This window comes from Xyrauchen texanus, chromosome 3 (genome assembly GCF_025860055.1).
Source record: "Xyrauchen texanus isolate HMW12.3.18 chromosome 3, RBS_HiC_50CHRs, whole genome shotgun sequence".
NCBI classification, from domain to species: Eukaryota; Metazoa; Chordata; class Actinopteri; order Cypriniformes; family Catostomidae; genus Xyrauchen; species Xyrauchen texanus.
In genome coordinates, this window is record NC_068278.1 from 37,833,696 (window position 1) to 37,856,375 (window position 22,680).

At 36.6% G+C, this 22,680-nt stretch overlaps 1 protein-coding gene across 1 annotated transcript in view; it reads right to left on the bottom strand.

Annotated features, from left to right (window-relative positions):
• The window catches only part of LOC127632615 (multiple epidermal growth factor-like domains protein 9), a 157,592-nt gene that overhangs the window by 122,043 nt on the left and 12,869 nt on the right, over positions 1-22,680 (bottom strand). The window lies entirely within an intron of this gene.

Here is a 22,680-nt window from a genome sequence, read left to right on the forward strand (position 1 = left end):
ACAAATTAACAAGATAAACTTAATTATATGTCAACATTTTTTTCAGCTCTCTTTTAAAAGAGTTTAGAGTGATTTTAGTCTTTAAAACGGGGTCTAAATGATTCCAGAGGGAAGGCCCTCTGTATTTCAGTGTAGATTGATTAGCTGTAGTTCTACAAAAGGAAGATAAAAATCTTTACAACGCCTTGTGGAATAGGCATGAACATCCGAAGAATAAATGAAAAAATTATTAAAAGCTCTGGGCATAATATTTGTCATATTCACATACTTATACATAAAAATATTTATGCAATAGATGTTAATATTAAATATTGTCAAGATGTTATATTTTATGAATAGCGGAACAGATGATGACAATCTATTTAAATTACTCATAATTCTCAAGAATTTCTTTTGTATTAATAAAATCTTATTTAAATATGTTTTGCATGTTGCGCCCCAAATAATATTACAGTACAGAATGTGGGGATAGATTAAACTGTAATATAATGTTTTCATACATGAAATATCAATTAAAGAGCGAACTCTACTCAATATACCAACAAATTTCATTATTTTTCTGCAAACATGTTGAATATGATATTTCCAGGTTAGTTTTTGGTCGACAATGACGCCTAAAAATTTTATTTGGTTCACTTGGCTAATTTTTAAACCATCAATTGATACCTCTATGTCCTGGCAATCTCCTTTGTTTTTTTACTAAAAATCATAAAATTAGTTTTTTGTATATTAAGAGAGAGTTGATTAACTTTAAACCATTTAGAAATATTTTGTAATTCTTTATTTGCTTCTCTTATTAATGTGTCAATGTTAGAATGAGATAATAGAAGACATGTATCATCTGCAAACATGAGTGGCATAACATTTTTACATACAACTCTTAAATCATTGATATAAATTAGAAATAATAGAGGTCCCAAAATGGACCCCTGCGGTACCCCACATAAAAGTTGTCTCCTGAGCTCAGGTTGTTAACATAAACAAATTGCTCTCTCTCTTCCAAATAGTTTTGTACCCAAGTTAAGACTATATGTTTAATGCCATAATTTTCTAATTTTGCTAAAAGAATATTATGATTTACAGTGTCGAATGCTTTCGACAAGTCTACAAATAGACCAATAGTGTTATTTTTCCTCATGCAGATTTTTTGTAATTTTATCGACAAACTGTAGAAGAGCCATTTCTGTAGACATGTTCTCTCTGAAACCATACTGGTGATCATATAAGGTCAAATTTTCTGTCAAGTGTTTTAATATAATTTTATAAACTAATTTTTTGAGTATTTTAGAAAAGAAAGGTAATAGTGAAATAGGTCGATAATTGTTAAATACATGTGAATTCCCAGACTTAAACAAGGGAATTACTTTAGCTATTTTGAAATCTCTTGGTACAACGCCTGTTTTGAGTGACAAAGAGAGAACATAAGTTACAGGCTCAATAATATAGCAAACTACTTTCTTTATGAGACTAGCTCTAATTTCATCATGTCCTGGAGCTGTGTCCTTCATCTTTAATATAATTTCAAGCACTTCATTAGAAGTTGGAGGATCAAATTCATTTAAGCAAGGATATGGCAAATCAAAAATTTGAGAAGTGAATTTTCCTGTATTCGTAATATTTTTTGCCAGTGAGGGACCAACATTCACAAAGAAATCATTGAAACCGTTTGCTATATCGATGGGGTTTTGATAATTCTCTATACCATCGGATAATTGACCTGGAATTCCTTGAGTTATTTGTTTTTTATTTAATAATTCATTTATAACATTCCAGGTCTTTTTTATATTTTCACAAGAATTTCCAACTTCTCAGAAAAATCTTTTTCTTGGCATCTTTTAGAACTTTGCTGAATTTGTTTTTATATTTTTTATAGTACGCAATATTTAACGGTGTGGGGCTAATGAGAGATTTTTTATACAACTTATTTTTAATAATGGAGGATTTTCTTAATGCAGGTGTCAACCATGGCTTAGAAATATTTCTGTTTTTACTTCTACTTTGTACCAGAGGAAAACATTTATTAAACAAAGATGAGAATATATTCATAAATGTCTGATAAGCTATTTCGGCATCCTGATGTCCGAAAACATGATTCCATGATATCTCAGCCAGTGACCTTTTAAAAGACTCAACAGATTTAGAACTAAGTCTACGATGTTTCATACTATAGGTTGGCTTTTTTTGCTGAGAATTTGTAAAAAGCAGAAATACAAGGAGATGGTCTGAAATATCAGTAAGCATTACACCTGATGTGATTGAATTTACAAAATGATTAGTTAGTCTATTGTCAATTAAGGTTGCCGATGAACATGTTATCCTTGTTGGTTTATCAATAAGTGGATAAAAATAATAAGAATAAATTGTATTTAAGAACTCAATAGAGGAATTTGATTCATGTTTCAAAAGATCAATGTTGAAATCTCCCAGAAGAATGCAAGTCCTATTCTTAGCACTTATAATCTCCAGCATAGAGGACAAAGCCTCATTAAAAATGTCAATATCATTGTCAGGTGGTCGATAAATGCAACCAATAATTACAGTTTGACCCCCAAAACACCCACATTTTGGAATTTCTATAAAAACTGCTTCTGCATCAGTTTCAGAAAAATAAATACTCAGATCTTTCCTTTCAAAAAATTCAAAATCGTCATGAATAAAAAGGAAACTCCACCACCCTTTCTATTAGTTCTACAAAAATGTACTGCGTTATATTGAGGTAAGGAGTAAAATTGTCTGATGTCCTCATTTAGCCACGTTTCAGTCAAAGCAAGCACAGAAAACTGATGTTCTAAAGTTGATAGAAACTGTATAAATAAGTCAAAATTTTTAGGTAGACTACGGGTATTCAAATGAAAAGCGGAAAAAATGTCCACATTATAATTTAATTTACTTTTAAACAGTGCATTAAATTCAACTTCATTATAATAATGACATGTATCTCTCGACCTTAAGTTTAAACTATTTTTATCTGGGTCAACCAGGTCATTATATGATCTATCCTCATCAATATCATCTGGATTAAAGACCAAATTACCTGTAGAGAAACTGTGTAAAAATGACAAAGAGTAAAAAAAAAATAATAAAAAAAAAAACAAACCAAAGGCAACAGTTAAGTACCTTTACATGTAAGGCATTTCAACTGGATCAAGGAGGATGTACAATCAGTTGGTCATACTTTAGAAAGGCGATGTTCCCCTTTTTCCTCTCTTCTCTAAGTTTAGGTAGCAGTTCCTTACGCTTCGTGCGGACCTTGTCAGAGTAATCCTCATTGATATAGATGTTTGTGCCTTTTAGGAACTTTGCTCTCTTCAGTATTTCTTGTTTGTCCTTGTACCGAAGAAGTTCAGTCAGAATAGATCTTGGTCGACCAGTAGAATCATATTTCCCAATTCGAAGTCCTCTTTCAAATTCAATATGCTTTGGTTCTATTTTAAGATGCTCCAGAAAAAGTTTCTTCACTTTTGCTTCGGTTTCTTTGCATCAGGAACTCCATCGATCACAACGTTCTTTTTTCTTGATATGTTATCCATGTAATCCAGTTTACCTGTCAAGCTGTTTAAAGAAGCCTGGTATTCGCCAAAACTTTCTGCAATGGCTTGATGTTTTTCTGCCATCTTGCTTGATTTAGCTTTTATCTCTACTTCAGCCTGAGAAAACTGGAGACTTGTTTTTAAGTCCTGAACGTCTTTAGTCACACTTTGGACATCTTTGAAAAGATTGTCCATGCGAACACACATAGAGTCCACAATCACTTGAACACAAGATTTGAAACTTTTCTCTTGTTGATCAAGAAGTTCTTTAAAATAAATCTTTAGTTGTTCAAGCATCTCCTGAACCACAGGCAATGAGACAGAGTCGCCCTCACCTTTTCTTGGCATTTTGATGTTTTCAAAGCTTGATTTGTAAAACCAGGCTGGGCCAGCTTGAGTAGGCCCTGTATACAATCTGTCAAATATCACTTTAGTTGTCAGCCATCCACCTTTCGTAATCCACAATCCAAATGTATCTTGAAGTGTGTTTTGGAAAAATATAAGTATGGTTATTCCAAAGTGACGTTCAACCATAAAAATAATAAAATACAAGTTCATTAGATCTTGCTAAAGCTCATGCTGCTGATACAGTTCTACTCAGCAGAGTCTATCCTCTGCACTTCAATAACTGTCTGGATTGGTTCAGCTACGAAATTGGACATCAGAAGATTACAAAAGGACAGTTTGAACCGCTGAGCGGATTATTGGTTGCCCTCTGCCTTCTCTTCAAGAACTGTACACTTCCAGAGTGAGGAAAAGGGCTGGAAAAATCACTCTGGACCCCAATCACCCAGTTCACCACCTTTTTGAACTGCTGCATTTTGGTCGTCGCAACAGAGCATTGAGCACCAGAACTGTCATGCAAAAGAACAGTTTTTTTCCCCCTCAGGCTATCAATCACATGAACCATTAAAACTGCCCCATTGAGCAATAATTACGTGCAATACACAGCTTAGTCTATTTATATTTATCCAACATATCCTACCTCTTCTGCCATTACATTCCCTTGCACTGTCTGTATATAACAGATTTGTACTTGTACACACATACACATCTCTGTATTGTATTTTTTGTGCACTGGAAGCTTCTGTCACTAAGTTCTTTTTATGTGTAAGCATACTTGGCAATAACACTCATCCTGATAAATTTCATGGAATATTTGTTCCATTTGTCACACTGCAGGCCCATTTAAATGGACTAAAACAGTTACAGCATCTAAAACATCTACATTTTTATGTTCTTAAAAAAAATGGACACGATATGTGATATTTGATATGTGAACAACTCTAGGTGGAACTACCAGTTTAGCATATACTGCATGCACAAATCCAGAGGGGCGGATACAGTACCCGCAGTGCTCTCCCACTGGACCGGAGTGTGAACACATAAAAAACAAAAACACACACACAGAAGCAGTGAGAGAAATAAAGCACTGCGATATATTTAGCAGAAGCTCACAGCATGTACAGTTCCCATAGCTGACTGGGGGCTATCTGATCTGAATCAGAGGTCACCTTGCTAAAGATCAGATTACACAATAGGACAGCTATGCCAGACAGTCACAAAAACATTTTACTCATCCCTTAATGGAACAATTACAAATATCTATCTTATCTGACTTGTATCATCTTACAAGACGCAAAAAATACTGCTAGCCTGTTTTCCATGGTCCTGTGAGATCAGACATCCTTAAATAAAAATATATGCATCTTTTCGTGAAATACAGTGACTGTGATGCTTTTTATACAGCATGATTCATGGATGCTGGGGATGGCAGTGACTAATATTCAAAGTTTCGGCCTATTCATAAATTTTTGCTTGCCTGGTTGTGCTCTAACACAAACATAAACATGCTGAGACAAGACTTGGGAGTGTTTTTGGTAGGGCAAGTTGACAAGGTGATCCTTCATTATTGAGTATCCTTGGATAATACAGGAAATGAGGTTAGCACAGACACCTAACAACAACATATCGGCTTTCTTCACAAAAACATGTAAAGGTCACACTTTTGTTCTAATTGAATTGAAGGATTAAAACATCCGTTATTGGTTTAAGGGCTGCATATCATCCAGGGCTGGGTGCATTGACTTCAGTCCACCTTCTTGAAAATTCTAGCTCCAAATACAGAGGTGTAAATATGAGCAAAGGAGGAAGTGAAAAAAAATCTGCAATTTAAATCCTTTTGATCTTTCATTAAAAAAAAATCTAACCTTTAATTGAAGTAAAACAATTGAAAGAGGGTAAATATCTCACTATTAAATAAATCACATTGGCCACAATTATTGGCATGCCTAGAAACTCTTATGAGTAAAATATATCTGAAGTACATTACAATTCATTTAAAAAAATAAAAATAATTGTGCACCTGGGTGACTTGGAACATGAAATTGTTCAGGCATGACTTCCTGTTTCACAGGGGTATAAATATGAGGTAACACACAGGTCAAATTCCCTTAATCATCAATCACAGTGGGTTAGACTAAAGAATATAGTTCTGATGTGTGGCAAAATGTTGAGCTTTTTGTTGTTGAGCAAATTGCTCCCAATGGCAGGCTATTGGCGTATGTGTGAATGTGTGTGTGAATGGGACACAGTGTAAAGCACTTTGGTAACCGATAAGGTTAAAAAAAAGGCACTATATAGTGCAGACCATTTACCATTTAGCTTCACAAAAAAGGAAAAGGCAACAAGAAAATATCCAAAGCATTGAAAATGCCCATTTCCACCATCAGGCCAATCATTAACAAGTTTCATTCAACTAGAGATCTAAAGGGTGCAATATGTAACAATTGTCATGTAATATTCGCCTTTTTTTATACCAATGTGTGAAAGTCTTGTAACGTAACTTAAAAAATAAGCCCTTCCTGGACTTCCTAGTTTGCCTGTTAAAGCCTGTAAACTGATTTTCATGTGAAGGGAGCGGTTTGCTTTTGCCAGGAAAATCCAAAGGATGTGACATTTCTGTGTGCTCCCGAGAGCCTTGCCTCATGCTTCTCTTCTGCTATTCAACAGCGACAATTGTCTACAACACTAGGTAGCGTTTTCTTCGAGATGGAGTCCAGCAAACGTCCGGCTCCCAGCACAACACAAACTCAGTAAGCGGAAAAAAATAAATAACATTTATCTACTGAATCCCATCTGGCTAAGCATGTAAGTGATCGTGGTCGAGCAAAAACTAGAGTGAACATCGGCAGGGCATTTGATTCCTGGAGGAACCTTCGTTCAGTTTTGGGGATCAAAACTGACCCTGAATTGGCATTCTTCTTATTGGGACAGGTAAGCTTACATAACTGCAAAGCATGTGCATATAGTGCCATAATGATTGATCTGTGTAATTTTAGCTAACATGATCTTGCTTGCTAATGCTGATGAATTGCAAGCTACCTTGCTTCGTAACTTCCAAATAATTACAACGATATTCTCTTTATACTAAAAGTCAGGTAAGCGGATTCACATTAACTGAAATAATATTAATCAGTAATTATTCAGCAAGGTAAACAACAATAACATACAACATGAATGCTAGACAATGTGAATGTGAATGACCATTCATTAGTGTAACGTAACTTGGTTATACAGAAAATATATACATTCTATTATTATAAAATAATAGTGCATCAATATATCAAAATGACAGTTGTGATGGAATCACATCAATTCTGAATTGTCAACATATTTATAATGTACAGTCTATTTTATAAACAGCTACTGTCATCATCCACCAAATTTAGCTAACAGCTATTGATAAAGCTGGCTAGCTAGCACCGACATTGACTGCATTTCTACAATAGCCAATGTATCATGCAAAGAAAAGTGATTACTTCCAACTACAGTCTCATATAGCCATGTGCTAAAGCACATAACTGTTAATCAGAAGGTCGCTGGTTCGATCCCCAGGGCCACCACCATTGTGTCCTTGAGCAAGGCATTTAACTCCAGGTTGCTCCGGGGGGATTGTTCCTGTAATACAGGGGTTCTCAACCTTTTGCAAGCTGGGCCCCCCAAAGCTGGTTCATTGCAGTTGGGGCCCCAGTGCCCCCCGCCCCATGCTTTATTGTTGTTGTTATTATTATTATTATTATTATTATTATTATTATTATTATAATTGGCAGTAGCACCAGACTTCTAATGTGAGCTTGCAGGCATTATTATTATTATTATTATGAGTAGAAGTAGGCCTATCCTCATTACTAGGCTATTGCTATATAATTATATGAGGTTACATGCTTTATTGTTGTTGTTATTATTATTATTATTATTATTATTATCATCATCATCATCATCATCATCATCAGTAGGCCTATTATCATTACTAGGCTATTGCTATAATTGAGAATTGGCACCAGACCTCTTATATTAATTTATGCTTTATTATTGTTATTATTACTAGGCCTAATAGTAGGCATCATCTGCATTTTTTACAGAAGCTTGCTGGTAGGTGATGTTAATGTGAGACCTGAGCCTGCTTTGCCTTGCAAAGATCCTCAATTCTTGGCTCAATGTTTGATAAACATAGCCTCAAATCATCCTCGATTTGTGCACGATTGCGGTATTTCGTTTTGAGTACAGTCATTTTTGAGAATCCTGCCTCACACAAATATGTCGACGCGAAAGGAAGGAGAATCTTCAAGGCGACGTCACAGTGTTCAGGGTATTCCTGCATCAATGCTGCCCAGAATGACGAAAGAGGGCAGGAGCTAAAGAGTTCCTTCAGTCTACTGTCACTCTTCAGCTCAATAAGCTGTTCCTGCATATCAATTGATAGCTTGTTTGCTGTGCACACAAACGGATCTCGAACCCACGCAAAAGAGAGATAATCCTCTTTAAAGTACGTCGCAAATTGTTTTCTCATTGCTGACAGGTGCTCAGACGCTGATTGAAATAGGGAGGAGAAATCGTGTGACATGCCTGCATCAGTGATAAAGTCTGAAAGGCTGGGGAACATGTCGCAGTTCCCTCGACTGATGCGACCATGTCAGAGGTCTAGTTTTTGTGTGAAGGCATGCACTTTGTCTGCAAGGAGAAAACATGAGTTTCGCGGCCTTGCAAAGACAGGTTGAGGCCATTCAAGCAGTTAAATATATCGACCAAATAGGACAGAGACGCAAGCCACATAGTGTCATCCAGATGCTTCGCCAGATCTGATTTGATTTCTGTCAAAAACCACTTCACCTCCTCTCTCAGCTCATACTGGAGAGCCAGGGAACTTTAGTGTGCAGAAGCAGCTGTTCGTGCCCTGACCCCATCTCCTGGCAGAGGATCCCAAACAAGCGAGAGTTTAGCGGCCGTGATTTGATGAGATTTATTATTTTCACGGATTGGTTCAGCACGGAGTCAAAGAGAACCGGCATTTTTTTAGCAGCTAGTGCTTCGCGATGGACCATGCAATGTGTCCATTTCACAAGTGGAGCTACTTGCTGAACGCGAGCAACTAGGCCACGCTCACGCCCTGTCATTGCCTGCGCACCATCCGTGCATAGGCCAAATCATCGGTCCCAAGCCAAACCATTTTCACGGATAAAAATATCAAGGACATTGAAAATGGCTTCTCCTGTAGTGTGCGACTGAAGAGGCCAGCAAAACAGGACATCCTCCTCAATCGCCTTGTCCCGCAGATACCTGACATAGGTGAGGAGCTGTGCCTGCCCAGCAATATCAGTGGATTCGTCCAGCTGCAGCGCGTAGTAAGGACTCTTTTTTACGAACTCTATCAGTTGCTCTCTGATATCATTGGACATGTCTACAATTCTCCTAGTGACTGTGTCATTGGACAGTGGTACTGCACCGAGTTTGGCTGCTGCACTATCGCCTATCATTATTCTGCACATGTCTTGCGCTGCTGGCAAAATGAGAGTCTCGGCGATTGTATGCGGTTTACCCATTGTACCGATCCTTTTGGCCACTACATACGATGCCTCCAAACACTGTTTAGACACAGTGCTGTGCACTGAAATGGTTGCCTGTTGCTGATGGAGGCCATCAAGCTTTCTTTTAAAATATTCAGCTGGTTTATTTTTAATGCCAGCATGCTTTGTTTCGAGGTGCCTTTTTAATTTGCAGGGCTTCATACTGTCGTTTGCCAGCACCTCGGCACACACAACACACTGAGGTCTCAGATGGAGTGGTGGTGGTGGTGTAGTGGTCTAAGCACATAACTGGTAATCAGAAGGATGCTGGTTCGAGCCCCACAGCCACCACCGTTGTGTCCTTGAGCAAGGCACTTAACTCCTGGTTGCTCCTGGGGGATTGTCCCTGTAATAAGTCCCTATAATAAGGGCTCTGTAAGTCGCTTTGGATAAAAGCATCTGCCAAATGTAAATGTAAATGTAAATGTAAATGCAGATCAGCCGTGACTGTAAACCCAAATTGCAGGTATGCTCCATCGTACCTTCGAAGCTTTTTTGCAGCTGGTGGTGCGTCGGTTGGCTTGTTGGTCCTCACAAGAAATTTCTCCATTTTGATGTGTTTTCAGTAAAGTTTAGGCAATATGTAACTGTGTGTGTGGTGTATGTTGGGAGACGTATCAGGGGCTAATCAGTCGGGACTTAGGCACAATCTTTAATTAAACGAACAAAATAACTATTTTGCAGACAATTCAGATTTTATTTTAATACTTAACGATTGTAGTCCTCGTCTGTGTGTGTGTGTGTGTGTGTCTGTCTTAGTCGTGTGGGTAGTTTTAGCTAAGTGTAGCTACTGCCTAGCAGTTAAAAAAAAAAATACTGGCTAGGGCTGAGATTTGATCTAATCTTAAAAAATAATGTTTGTGGGTTTAGTCTTTAAAAAGACTGTTGGGGTTGTGTAGTAAAGGCCTATGTAAATCGAGATTGATAAGACTAGCGAGAGCTGGCACAAGCGAACTTGGCAAGAGACTAGACTAGAGTGAATGGAAAGCTATGTCGTGAGTCAATTTAAATGCAGTGATTTATTTTTGTGTGAGAGTGAGTGAACATTTACATTTATACCCCGCTCTGTAAGCCAGGGCAGGAACGGAGGCGGCCATGTGCATGCGCGATTCATTTGCAGCCTGGACGCGGAGGGGTGTGTGTCTCCTCTCTGCTCTGACTGCTGCGCGAGGCTACTGAGAGACTGACCGCCTGTGAGTGCTTTTGGACGGGAGATGGGCTCACGACCGCACCCGCTGTTCGTTGAGCACAGTAGGCCTAACTGCAGAGTGATTCGTGCTTTCGAGTCTCCAAACACCACAAAAGTCTCCAAAAACACCAGTAAAAGTCGCTGGATTTGTCGCTTTTGACCAAAAAAAAAAGCCGCCAGGAGGATGATTTGTTTGTGTTATAATCAGTGCTTGAAGTGGGGGGAAAAGGTGGCGGCACTCTCTTTGCATTGGCAAATCATTACATTTTCATAGTGAAAAACAAAACTTGGAGATATTGCTGTTACAACAATGTATTGTTATTTATTTAGCATAGCGCATCTCACAGCAATACTCAATCGTGTTTTGAATGATTCAGTGTTGTGAACGAATCGGTTGAGTCAAAGATTCAATGACCCATTCACAAACATCTGTCTCATTCTTGATGAATCGGCCGTTTGAAGGAATCATTTGAATGAACGACTCAATGACTCGCTTAATGAAACCGCTTATGCTTATCACCTGTATTTGCGCTCACTATCGACAAACCAATCAAATTTGTTCAAAACTTTTTTTTTTTAAATCAGTCCAAACACATTTACAATTTTTATTCAGGAGTTATGTATATACAAAACTATAACTTTTTATGACAGTAGTTTAGTGATAAAAAAAATGTGCCCAAAAAACTTTTCTTTCCAGTTTTTTTTCCCTTCCATCGCAGCCTACTTGCGCCCCGGGAGAGTGTCCGCGCCCCACCGGTTGAGAACCACTGCTGTAATAAGTGCACTGTAAGACGCTTTGGATAAAAGCGTCTGCCAAATGCATAAATGTAAATTAAACGGTGTAATTTTAATTATATGCTACCTCATCTGTCAGCATTTCTTTGGTGAATCACGATCAGCTTTTTTGTACATTATGTTATTGTTTTGGTTGATGCTTGCTCACTCAAGTCCCTATGGAGAGTGTGCATGAGCAACAGGTAGCTGGCTGCAATTCACTTAATGGCCAATAACAAGGGTTTCTGAATCTTACATACTGTCTGCACCTTAGAATCGGCCTGGAAAAGGATGCGTGTCTATATTGTTTCCACGCACAGTGAAGAATTGCAGAAATTAGTTGGGTCTTGGGGTCAGAAAGTCTAAAAAAAAACTAAATAAATATCAGGCATCACCTACATCACAAGTTGTTTTGTTTTTTTCACAGCCTTCTTTGCTCATATTTACCAAGGGTGCCAATATTTTTGGCCACCACTGTATGTTTACTTAATTTGTACTATGATGGGATGTGAAGCATTTTCCAATGATCAAATGAGGGACTCATTGTTGAAAAAATGACAAACATCAAATAACAGCCACACCCCACAGTAGGGCTGCACCTAATGATTATTTTGATAATCCATTAATCTAATGATTATTAGAATGATTATTTGACTATTCTGCGATTATTGCAATGATTAATCATTAGCTCTTAGCCAAATATTCAGCTTGTGCCCTGACAAGGTTGTGTTAAACATGCTTTCTAACAATAAAGAGGGCAAAATCATCTTTTAAACATAAATCTAAATGGCATTCCCTGAATTAAAGGGGGGAAAATACTTTAAGTTTAATTTAGTAAAAAATTCACTGCAAAAAATCCTATTGTTATTAAGTGTTTTTGTCTTGTTCTCATTTAAAATAGTCTAAATCCTTAAAACAAGATACATTTACTAGAGAAGCAACATATAAGGTATTTAGAATTAATTCACTTTACTATACTTCTACGAGTGCAGTAATGACAAAATATACTTCTATTCAAGATCTATTCTCTAAAAGCAAGTCTAAATATCTTAGAAGCTGCTTCTCAGATGAATGCATCTTTTTTTAAAGGCTTTTTAGATATTTTAAAATATATGTATTTTTATATTATTTTCAACATTATCAGATATTTTTTTCTTCTGCAGTATAGCTGCTAAAGAAACTGTACATTGTTTTAAAAGGAGTTTTAGATTCAATTTTATATTGGAAAACAAGCCAAAACAAAAACAAAATCAAAAACGCATTTTGTTGTGTATAATGGGGTGAAAACTACCCTCTCACCTTTCTGTTCACTTCAATCCATCTATAACTCACAAAAAAAACGAAATCTCTCGTATTAATAAAGCTGTGTATTGTAAATTTTCTTCATGATAAGAAATGCACAGTGACACATATTATGATTTAATAAGTCGCAAGCTATCACATTATAATCTAGCTGCATTAGGCATGCGCGCTCGAGGGATGAGCTTCCCCGCGACGGATTGTGCATCTGCCGGATGCCGTTTCAATCTCTCCCCCTTAGATCGGTATATTCACGCAACTCGTAGAAGCGATGACCGCGCAAAGAAAAGCCAGTTTTGCAATTTGTAATTATTTACATGATCTGCTTCTGTATTATTTGAACTTTAATAACGCTATAAGGGGTGTTAAAGAATTCTGGTTCCACTTATTCCAAAATGAGAGTGCTTCTGTATTTGCTTATTTGGTATTTTTGCATTATAATTCCTTCATACTTTGCGATCTACATCACCTGAAGCAGTTTGGATAGTTTAGAGTGCATCTGGACTGTGAGCGGTGTAATTCTTCCTCTCCTCAGTCAGGCGCAAGCTGCAGTGCTGCTCTCATGCGCCATTATTAGAGTTTAATGTGATTTCATGTTACGTTAAATTAGATCAAACGACTATACGACAACGAAAATTGATGTAGATAATTTTTTATTGTCGATGTTGTTGATAACGTCGACTAATCGTTTAAGCCCTACTTTACAGGTACCATGGCAGACTTCAGGTCAGCTCCAGGCTGTTATAGTAAATGAAAGCTGTCAGCTAATGCAGCAAAGCCTTGATCAATGAGCTGAAAAAGAGATTGTGAATGAAGCCATCAGTCATGCCAATTCACACACCTCTTCCTGTGCTTAAAGTCTAAGTCCTCAAAGTAAAGAGAAAAAAGGTAAAAAACAGGCAAATAAAAATATACCTGTAAAACTAACAGTTAGGTAAGAGTCTACTAAAATAAATTGAAATTATTTTGAAAAATATTGCAATTTGGATGGGCAAAAATACTCTTCTGCCAATAGTGTTCATACTTGAGTTCTAAAAAGAACAAGACTTAATAAATAAAAAATACAGTGAAACATCAAGGAGAAAAAAAAAAAGATTTACATCAGCTTCACACAGTTTTGATCCTTATTTTTGTAACCCAAAAATATTTAATGAAATTATCCCAGAAATTTATTTTTGTATTATAAAATAACAACAAAAAACAACAACTATAATTACAAGTATTATTAACATAACAGTACCTATTTTATGTGATACATGTCATGCAGCATTGCTTTGTGGTCCTATTAAACTGGAAAATAAATTATATAACTTTTATATAAATTATATAACTAATTATATAAAATAAAAAAAGCCTTAATTAAAATAAATAAAAGCTTTTATTTTGGCAGAACAATGAAGGAACACCTTTGTTTGCATTTGAGCTGAGAATGACCTTATAAAGAAAAAAAAATGCTCTCATTCACTCTTCTGTCCATTTTTTTAATTACACAAATGAACAATCGGAGAATCTAGCATGGTAAAAATAACATTCAATTACTCATTCAGCCTAGTCTACTGTTAGCCCTTTTCACTCAGACTACTTCAGAAACATCTCCAAAAGTTGTGTGACTAAGTGCAAGGACCCTGGTTGCCAAAATGTGTTTTGAAGAGCACCTGGTTTAAAAGATTTTAAGTTGAATAGTGATAACTCTTGTCATCAGAAGTAGAGTGTAAAATGGTGACTAAGATCTGTTGATATTTAGGGATGTCAGACATAATGGTCTGCATGTTTGGGCAGTTGTCCATGATCAGATTCAGTGGGTTTAGCATTGTTACATAAAAATGTTATAGGACACTTATGTAACATGGGCCAATGAGTGTATACAGGCCCCTAGGACAGAATGCTGACACTCAGGGCGAGTAGCATGGTGTTACGGGTGATGGGACCATCGTCACCTTTTGTTGCCACTCACATACCAGATTGTGTGACACTGCTGAGAGTATGATTTTAGGCTTCATCTCACAGATGGAAGCAGAAAACATGAAAATATGTCATACTGTCAAACATTCAGTGAGAACACAAATGTAATGCTCAATAAGAAAGCTTTAAAAAAAATGCATGAAAGCATAAAAGGCAATATATATATATGCAAGGTAAAGACCACAAACATGTATGATAACCTGGCAGACTACTGTTCTAGGTTTACAGTGTTACGCCCTCATGGCAATGAAGCTGTAAAATTGGATATAACTTTACATAGAAAAACTTATTAATTGATTTTATGACACTAAAATCATTTTAACACGCATATTGTTTAAGTCTTGTGGCTATACTTTCAAAACGCCTAGTACTTTAACTTTAAAGTAAGCACCAAGGAGCTCTAAAATACCTGGAGAGCTATCAGTTAGCATTCCCATTCATCTCTGATGGTGGTCAGTTGGTGCAGGGTCCCCCTGACTCGCCCGGAAGTGAGCGGTATTTTGGCACCAGTGGTCATGTGACTTCTGCAGACGCAGAAAAATCACATCCTCACAATGCTAATAACACAACGTGTGCGCAGTAATGTTAGGCTCCTTTAATTTGAATGTAGCCTGAGTGATCAAATAAAATAAAATAAAATACATTAAATAAATAACTATAAATTAATTACTAACATAATTTTACACCAGACCCTGAAGAGTAACGAATTAGCACAATTAAAAGCCATCTTAAAAAGGAATAATTCCAGATTCATGAATCATGCATTAGAAATTAATTCACTATGTTTTTAATACATTGTTATAAACAATATGGTCTAAATAACCATGAAACAAGACTGAAAATCAAGAGTTCTCATTTGTTTTTTGTGGCAGGGGGTAGGGTACCATGTAGGGTACTATGTACACCCGGCCCCTAATTAGGATGATGAAGCCAGAGAGGGATAAATGCGACCGGAGACGGCAGTGCGACAGAGAGAGAGTTATGGGAAGCAGACATTCATTGATCGACTGGAGTCACACGGATTACTTAATTGCTTGCCCTAACTATGACTTTTGGACCGTCAAAGTGATGGCACATGTTTACATATATTATGAGGCCAGAGCTCTATCTTCTAAAATTCTTCAGTTGTGTTCTGCTGAAGAAAGACAGTCATATACATCTGGGATGGCTTCAGAGTAAGTGAATAATGAGAGAATTTTCATTTCTGGGTTTACTAGAAATGTTTCCCAACCACTGTTCCACAGCACACTAGTGTGCCGTGAAAGATTGTCAGGTGTGCAGTGGAAAATTATCAAATTTCACAAAATCAATAAATGCATGCATAAAATTTTTTTATAATTTCAGGGATCCAAACACCTCACCTTTCGGGGAATTTCACCATTTTGAAACCATAATCGGTCACTTTTGTGGTTGTGAAGAGCAGTGATTATTGTGCAAATGTGACTGATATTTGTATGCGTTAAGGGTCTTTCACGTGACTCCTTGACATTGAAGTCTATGAAGTGAGGTCACTTCCCACCAAAATGTTTTTCACACACATGTTTTTGCTTCACCAATAATGTCTTTGAGAGTACTAAGCAACAATAAATATATAAAAACAGCCCAAATTTGTGAAGAAACATTGAATGTCTCAGAATTTCTTTTAATTAAATATTACCTTATCGTTTACGAATATCAGAACCCCAGTTATTGAACTAATTTAAATTCACCAAGAAAATGCTTAGACCTAAATATAAACGAGTCATTTTATGATTTTTTCTATCTCGTAAAATCACCCCTGTGTCATGTGGAGTGGAATGCGGTGCTTGACTCTGGCATGGAACGGAGCGTTGACACCTCGACTCAACTCATGTGAAATGCACTTTACAATGATGAAAGAACATTATTGAAAGTCAAAATTATTATTATTTGTCTATTCTTGTGGTCTTTTCGAATAAAAAGCCATGCTCAGCAGTTTAAATAGGCTACTGTAGGAAAATGGTACCATAGATCTGCTTTGAGTTTATAATTCTTAAACACTATAAAGTCTCTTGGTAGATTTCGGCCATGAATGACTCAAAATGATTCACTGACTCTCTCATAGCGCATAAGATGTTCATTTGTCGCCACCTAGTGACATATCCAGAAGGGGTCACTGAACTAATCAGTTAATAAAATTGAACAAATTTGGTGTAACAGAAGCAAGCCTCACCAAAATACTCTTTTATTTTTCAGCTAATTATGCACAATTGTAAACTTGAATAAACTTGAATCACTAAAATTTTTGTGGACCAGTTATTGTCTTACCTTTTTCACCCCTCATGAGTTTGTATCCCTGTAATTTGTTATGGCATCGCAAGAACAAATCTACAAATTAGTAGAAGCTAATTTTTTTCATTACCCATTTAACGCTTTTGCCACCTGTGACCTCACAAAGCATAGCCTACCTATGTGACTTTTTTTTTGCATAGCCGAATTTCAAACATTTCAAGTAAACACTCTACTAAGATGGACAGAAAACATGGACAAGTTCTTGAAAAGGAAAAATATTGATGACGGTTAGCCTACGGTTAGAAATTTTTAGTCGTAAAAAGTGTGCCATTGCAGAAAAAAGGACCTAACACAGACCTGCTAAACAGCCAATTCCTTCCCCCAGGTAGGCACCTCACAGACCGATTTTAGAGGGGGAAAATTCACAGATTACGATATTGTGGCCGATACATTTAATTTTTGAGCTGGAAGGATAACAGACCTTTTCCATGTGGATTGTGCACTGACTTTGACTATGCAAAAGGCTGCTTTCATAAACCAATATTTTTTTCAAAGGATATTTTACATTATTATTATACATTGTCAACAAATTCTAGAAATGAACACTGATAAAAATAAAGAATAAATAAAAACACAATAAATAGCTAAATAAACAACAATACTGTATGTTTAGCATCAGTCAAATGATGACTATTTTAATACTGCTAATCAATTAGGGGCAGTTTCAGGGAAACTTTCAATGGTGGAAAACCAGACTTTTAAATATTACATTTTATAAATGCAATGACTGGAATTGTCGGTTGAAGGGGGTGCCAAACTGTGAATCCTTAAAAAAACTGTTTAGTGAATACATGTTTACACATTTCCACTCAGCTGACAAGCAATGTTGTCACAGAGAGTAAAAGATGGACCAGCATTGCGCCTCGTCATCTAGGAAACAGCATAGCATGAAATCAACACTCAACAGACAAAATCCACCACCTTGTCTGCTGAGCACAAAAAGATGCTGTAATGTTTACCTTTCAATCTGCTACTTACTGCACTGACAAACTATAACTGGTTAACAGCAAACTGACATGATTGACATGGTTGTCAGGGACAGGGTTAACGTTATATTAGTTATATTGAAAAGGGAAAATGATACCGTAACTCAGATTGATATTATTTTAGAGAGAGAAAAGTCAAAGTACATTTTTGTGGTAATCTACGTAATGCCACAAATTCTTAGCTGGTTTTGAGCCAGTAATAGCCCTTTAACATCAGGTTACTCTGGATAAAGTTTGAAATAGGTTTTTTGCAGATAATTTTTACTGAATTAAACTTAATAAAAGAAATAGTTTTTTCATGGAATTCAGGGAATGTAATTTAGAGATATTTCTAAAAGATGATTTTGTCCTCTTTATTATTAGTAAGCATGTTTAATACAACCTTTTAAGTCTAGGCACAAGCCAAGTAGTCGGTTAAGATCTAATGATTAATCATTAGATTAGCCAATTATCAAAATAATCGTTAATTGCAGCCCTAATGCAAAACCTGCATTTAAAGCCTTGATATATGCAAAATATATACATGGACTAAGTGCACTTTTGGATATTCAACTGATTGGTATTATCCAGGCAATGGAACAAATAAATTATTAAAAGCATACATTGAGATGGTGTGCTGGATGGTTAGGCATGCACATTTTATTACATGTTGTTTGCACATAATGAATATGCAATAGGCGGTGTAAAATTGACAAAATAATAGGCCTTATTGTGTTTTAGCAATATAATTTACTTGACATTCTAGAAGCACTGATCTTGAGATGGCCCTGTCTGAAACACATTTAAGAACATTGAGTCCCTTTCCAATGTGAATTTCAAATGCTGAGAGAGGATACTGAGAAACACAGGCAGAGGGGCAGCTATCAGTTATCCTGGAATTGCAGCTTTAGAGCTCCAGAGTGTTTAGTCAGCCACCAAAATAAATCTGTGCGTCTACTACTCCTCACAAAAGAAGTGGATTTAGTGTATTTAGGCTTAGAGGTCTTTTAAAAAAGAAAGTCTAAGCAATAGCACTACATTGCATTTATAAAACACCTAGAAGGAATAGGTGTGAATTTGTCACATCACATGCTTCAGAGCACATTTGAAAAGTGAATTAACTGCTCTTTCAGCACATTTGCATATAAAAAAAAAAAAAAAAAAAAAAAACACCATTAGGGCTGCACGATTATGATGATTTTTTTTAACACCATTAGGGCTGCACGATAATGATGAAAAATGATGTTGATTATTTCTCTTCATATTGTAAGCAAGATTATTCATTTCTATGACCAGCATTTACATAAAATATTTACTACAAATCCAAAACAAGCTGTTACTGAAATACTTTCTTGATTTATTGATGTATTAATAGCAATAGAGTCCCTAAACAGTCAACCTCAATTTGGCCCTTTTAGAAGCATAAAAACAAAACACTTTTTCAAATTTTTAATAAATTACACAGAAAGTGAGCAAAGCGACAATACTAGAATGCTCCCATCCTATTATAATAAATGAAGCTGGCACTGAAAGTTTATACAGTTGTTCAGGTTTTTCACTATTTGAGCTCCGTTCAGCACAAGTTCACTAAATGTGAGCAGAGTTCTGGATGAGCAGCACGACAACTAGCGAATCCACAGTCCCGAATCACCAGTGATGCTTTTCACTTTGAGTGTTAGGAGATGTTTCTTTAGCTATAATTTACATGTGCCACTGCAATACAAGTGAAACATAAAAATAAGTGGATAAAACACACACTTCTTGAAACAAATTAGTCCTAGTTGTCAATAACGTTTCTACAGTTTTCCTGACAAACCACTGGGCCGCCAGCACCATGAAGATTCTAATTGACGCTGGGACTGTTTTCTGGTTCTGGTCTACATAAGAAACTACCAATCTGAGCCTTTTAGACAGAGAACAACAACTATTTGAAGTGCTAGTCAGAGTAAAAATTAGTTTAGGGTAAACTTGAGAAGTGGTTGTTTGTCATCTACCCACATTTTGTGAGCTTGTGCTGATACAACATTTTTATGCAATGGAGGTAGACCTTAATAGATAATAATGATCCTGATTTACTTCAAAAATTGTGCAATGAGAAAAAAAAAAAAAAAACATATACAGTTTTGATTTTAGAGCTTTAATTCATTTCAGGGATTTCTGTCAGATGTCTTAGTTTTACCAAGAACACTTTAAACACATTGTTTGAAGTTTAAAGTCAATAGACTTGTCAAAAGACTCAAAGAGCCAAACCCCAGCAGCAAACACACTGTCCGTTCTATTTAGGGCAGGGCATTATGTGATCACAATTTTAATGTGAAAGTGAATCCCAGACCGCAGAACAATCCTGCATCTCAAATGCCTCAAATATTGAACTTTCAAATATCTTACAACAATAGCCAACAACTGCACAAACATAAATTTTTCAGCAGTTCCATAAGAATTTGTCTTTTTTAATGTAGCAACAAACTATGCAGCCTAGGGCTGGGACGACGCGTCGACTTAATCGATGACGTCGACTCAAAAAATACGTCGACGCAAAATATGCGCGCCGATTCGTCAGACCAAAACAAAGATGGCGGCGCCGGAGAGTAGAAGCAAAACGAGTGGCTCCTCAGACTACCAGAAGTGCAAGGCGGCACGCACTCGTTCATCTAAAGTATGGGAATTCTTTAATTTAAAAGGAAAAAATTATGTGATATGTCGTCTTTGCAAAATGGAGATGGATTTCCATTCTAGCACCACGGCAATGCACCAGCACTAGGGCTGGGATGACGTCGACGCAAAAAATACGTCGACGCAAAATATGCGCGTCAAATTGTCAGACCCAAAACAAAGATGGCGGCGCCGACGCCAACACGAGTGGCTCTAAAGTATGGGAATTATTTAATTTAAAAGGAAAAAATTCCGTGATATGTCATCTTTGCAAAATGGAGATGGCCTTCCATTCTAGCGCCACCCGGGAGCAGCCGCAGATGACAGAGCACCGTAAGTTTTTTTCAACTCCCCACTTTGCACTCGATGTTGGAGTAGGCTATAATACGTTGTCGACACCTAAAGTTTTCGCTTATAGCTATTAATAATGTGCTTATAGCTATGAATGTCGTGAAAAATACAGAGAGGACACTGACAACGCGCTCTATGTATTTGACCATAGCAGGTAACATTTAATAAAGTCTCAACTTTCAAATTTGGTCATTCAAAGAAAATTAAGCCATAAATAGGCCAACTATTTTGTGGCTCTTTAATGTGCCGTGACAGATTGCCTCAGTTAAAGCTGCTCGTGAACCGATCATCTTTTCCTTGGTTAATTTATAGCATCAAATAGGCTAAACATGAATGTAGCCTACATCAGAAGGACTGTTGTTTTAAACGCGGAAAGATGTCAGTACAGTAGCCTACAATCCATTATTCAAATTCAAATCCACCGACGTTAATCTTCTCTCTCCTGACTACTTTGTCGGACAAAAATGGCGTATTATGATTGATTGATCAGATCGCCAGTCAATCAAACTCCCGGCAAATGTTTTTTTTTATTTTTTTTTTTTACATTTTATACACCCCCACCCCCGATGAAACAGGTATTACCGGTGTTGTCACAAGAATAATCGTTTATCCCAGCCCTAATGCAGCCCATTTCAAATTAATACACTCTTAAAAGACAAACTAAATGGAACAATATAATAAAATCTAAAGCAAGACTATATAAATAAAATAATATTGAGAATAAAAAATATATATATACAAATTTTATTGCAAAATAAATGCAAAAAAATAAGTGATTTGAGAGGATAGAGAGGGTACATGTGACATGGAGGCGTGGTCACATGTCGGTCTGCGGGGGAGAGAGAGAGTGGTAAGGCTGGTCACCTGGTTCACAATGATCTTTAAACCTCTGGGGTCAACGGACGCGCCAGCGCATTCTGCTGGATTTTTTCGTCATTACAGCGGAAACAACTTAAAATACTCCATCATTTGGGGGTATACAGATAAGTGCAAGACATCATTAGAGACTATAAAGGGTCTACTTTTATATGTGTACACTCACAACAACAACAACAAAAATAAAATAAAAAGGGTGCGCTTTCAGCAGTCTCCGTGTGCACGAGCATATTTCTGAAACACGTCTAAAGAAAGCTTAAAATGTCAGTTTAAATAAAACAATTCAAATTTAAAACAAATATTCTCCTGCAATGAAATCTGTATGAAACAAAGCAATGTACAATTTTTCTTGGCTCAGCTAATAATCCCTAATGTGATCACACCCATGGGCAGAGAGCGCTATTCATACGGTCATGAGGCGATCAATGCAAATGGTGAACGCCCCCGACTGTGCCTTAAAAACATTGTTCATTCACTTTTCTGCACATTTGAAAGATAGCACGATACACAAGTGAGGAAACTCCTGGATAGTGATGAAGAGCAGGACTCCGATGAACGTTTGCATTTTGAAGAGAGACAAGATCCAGCCGAGGATACAATTTCAGATGAGTAAGTCATTTAGTTTTACTTACATTAGTTGACATGCTATTTTATATAAACATGTACATATTTTACTAGTGGGACTGTTTCCAGACTTGCCAGCCAGGATTCAGAGTATTGAAATTTGAAATATGACTCCTAATAAGAAAGTTTTATTTACATTTAAATGTTGTTTCAGCTAAAGCAGGCATTTAAATTGTATGCCGTATGATATTACTAGAGATGCACCGATTGCAGTTTTCTTGGCTGATTTTTTGCAAGTTTGA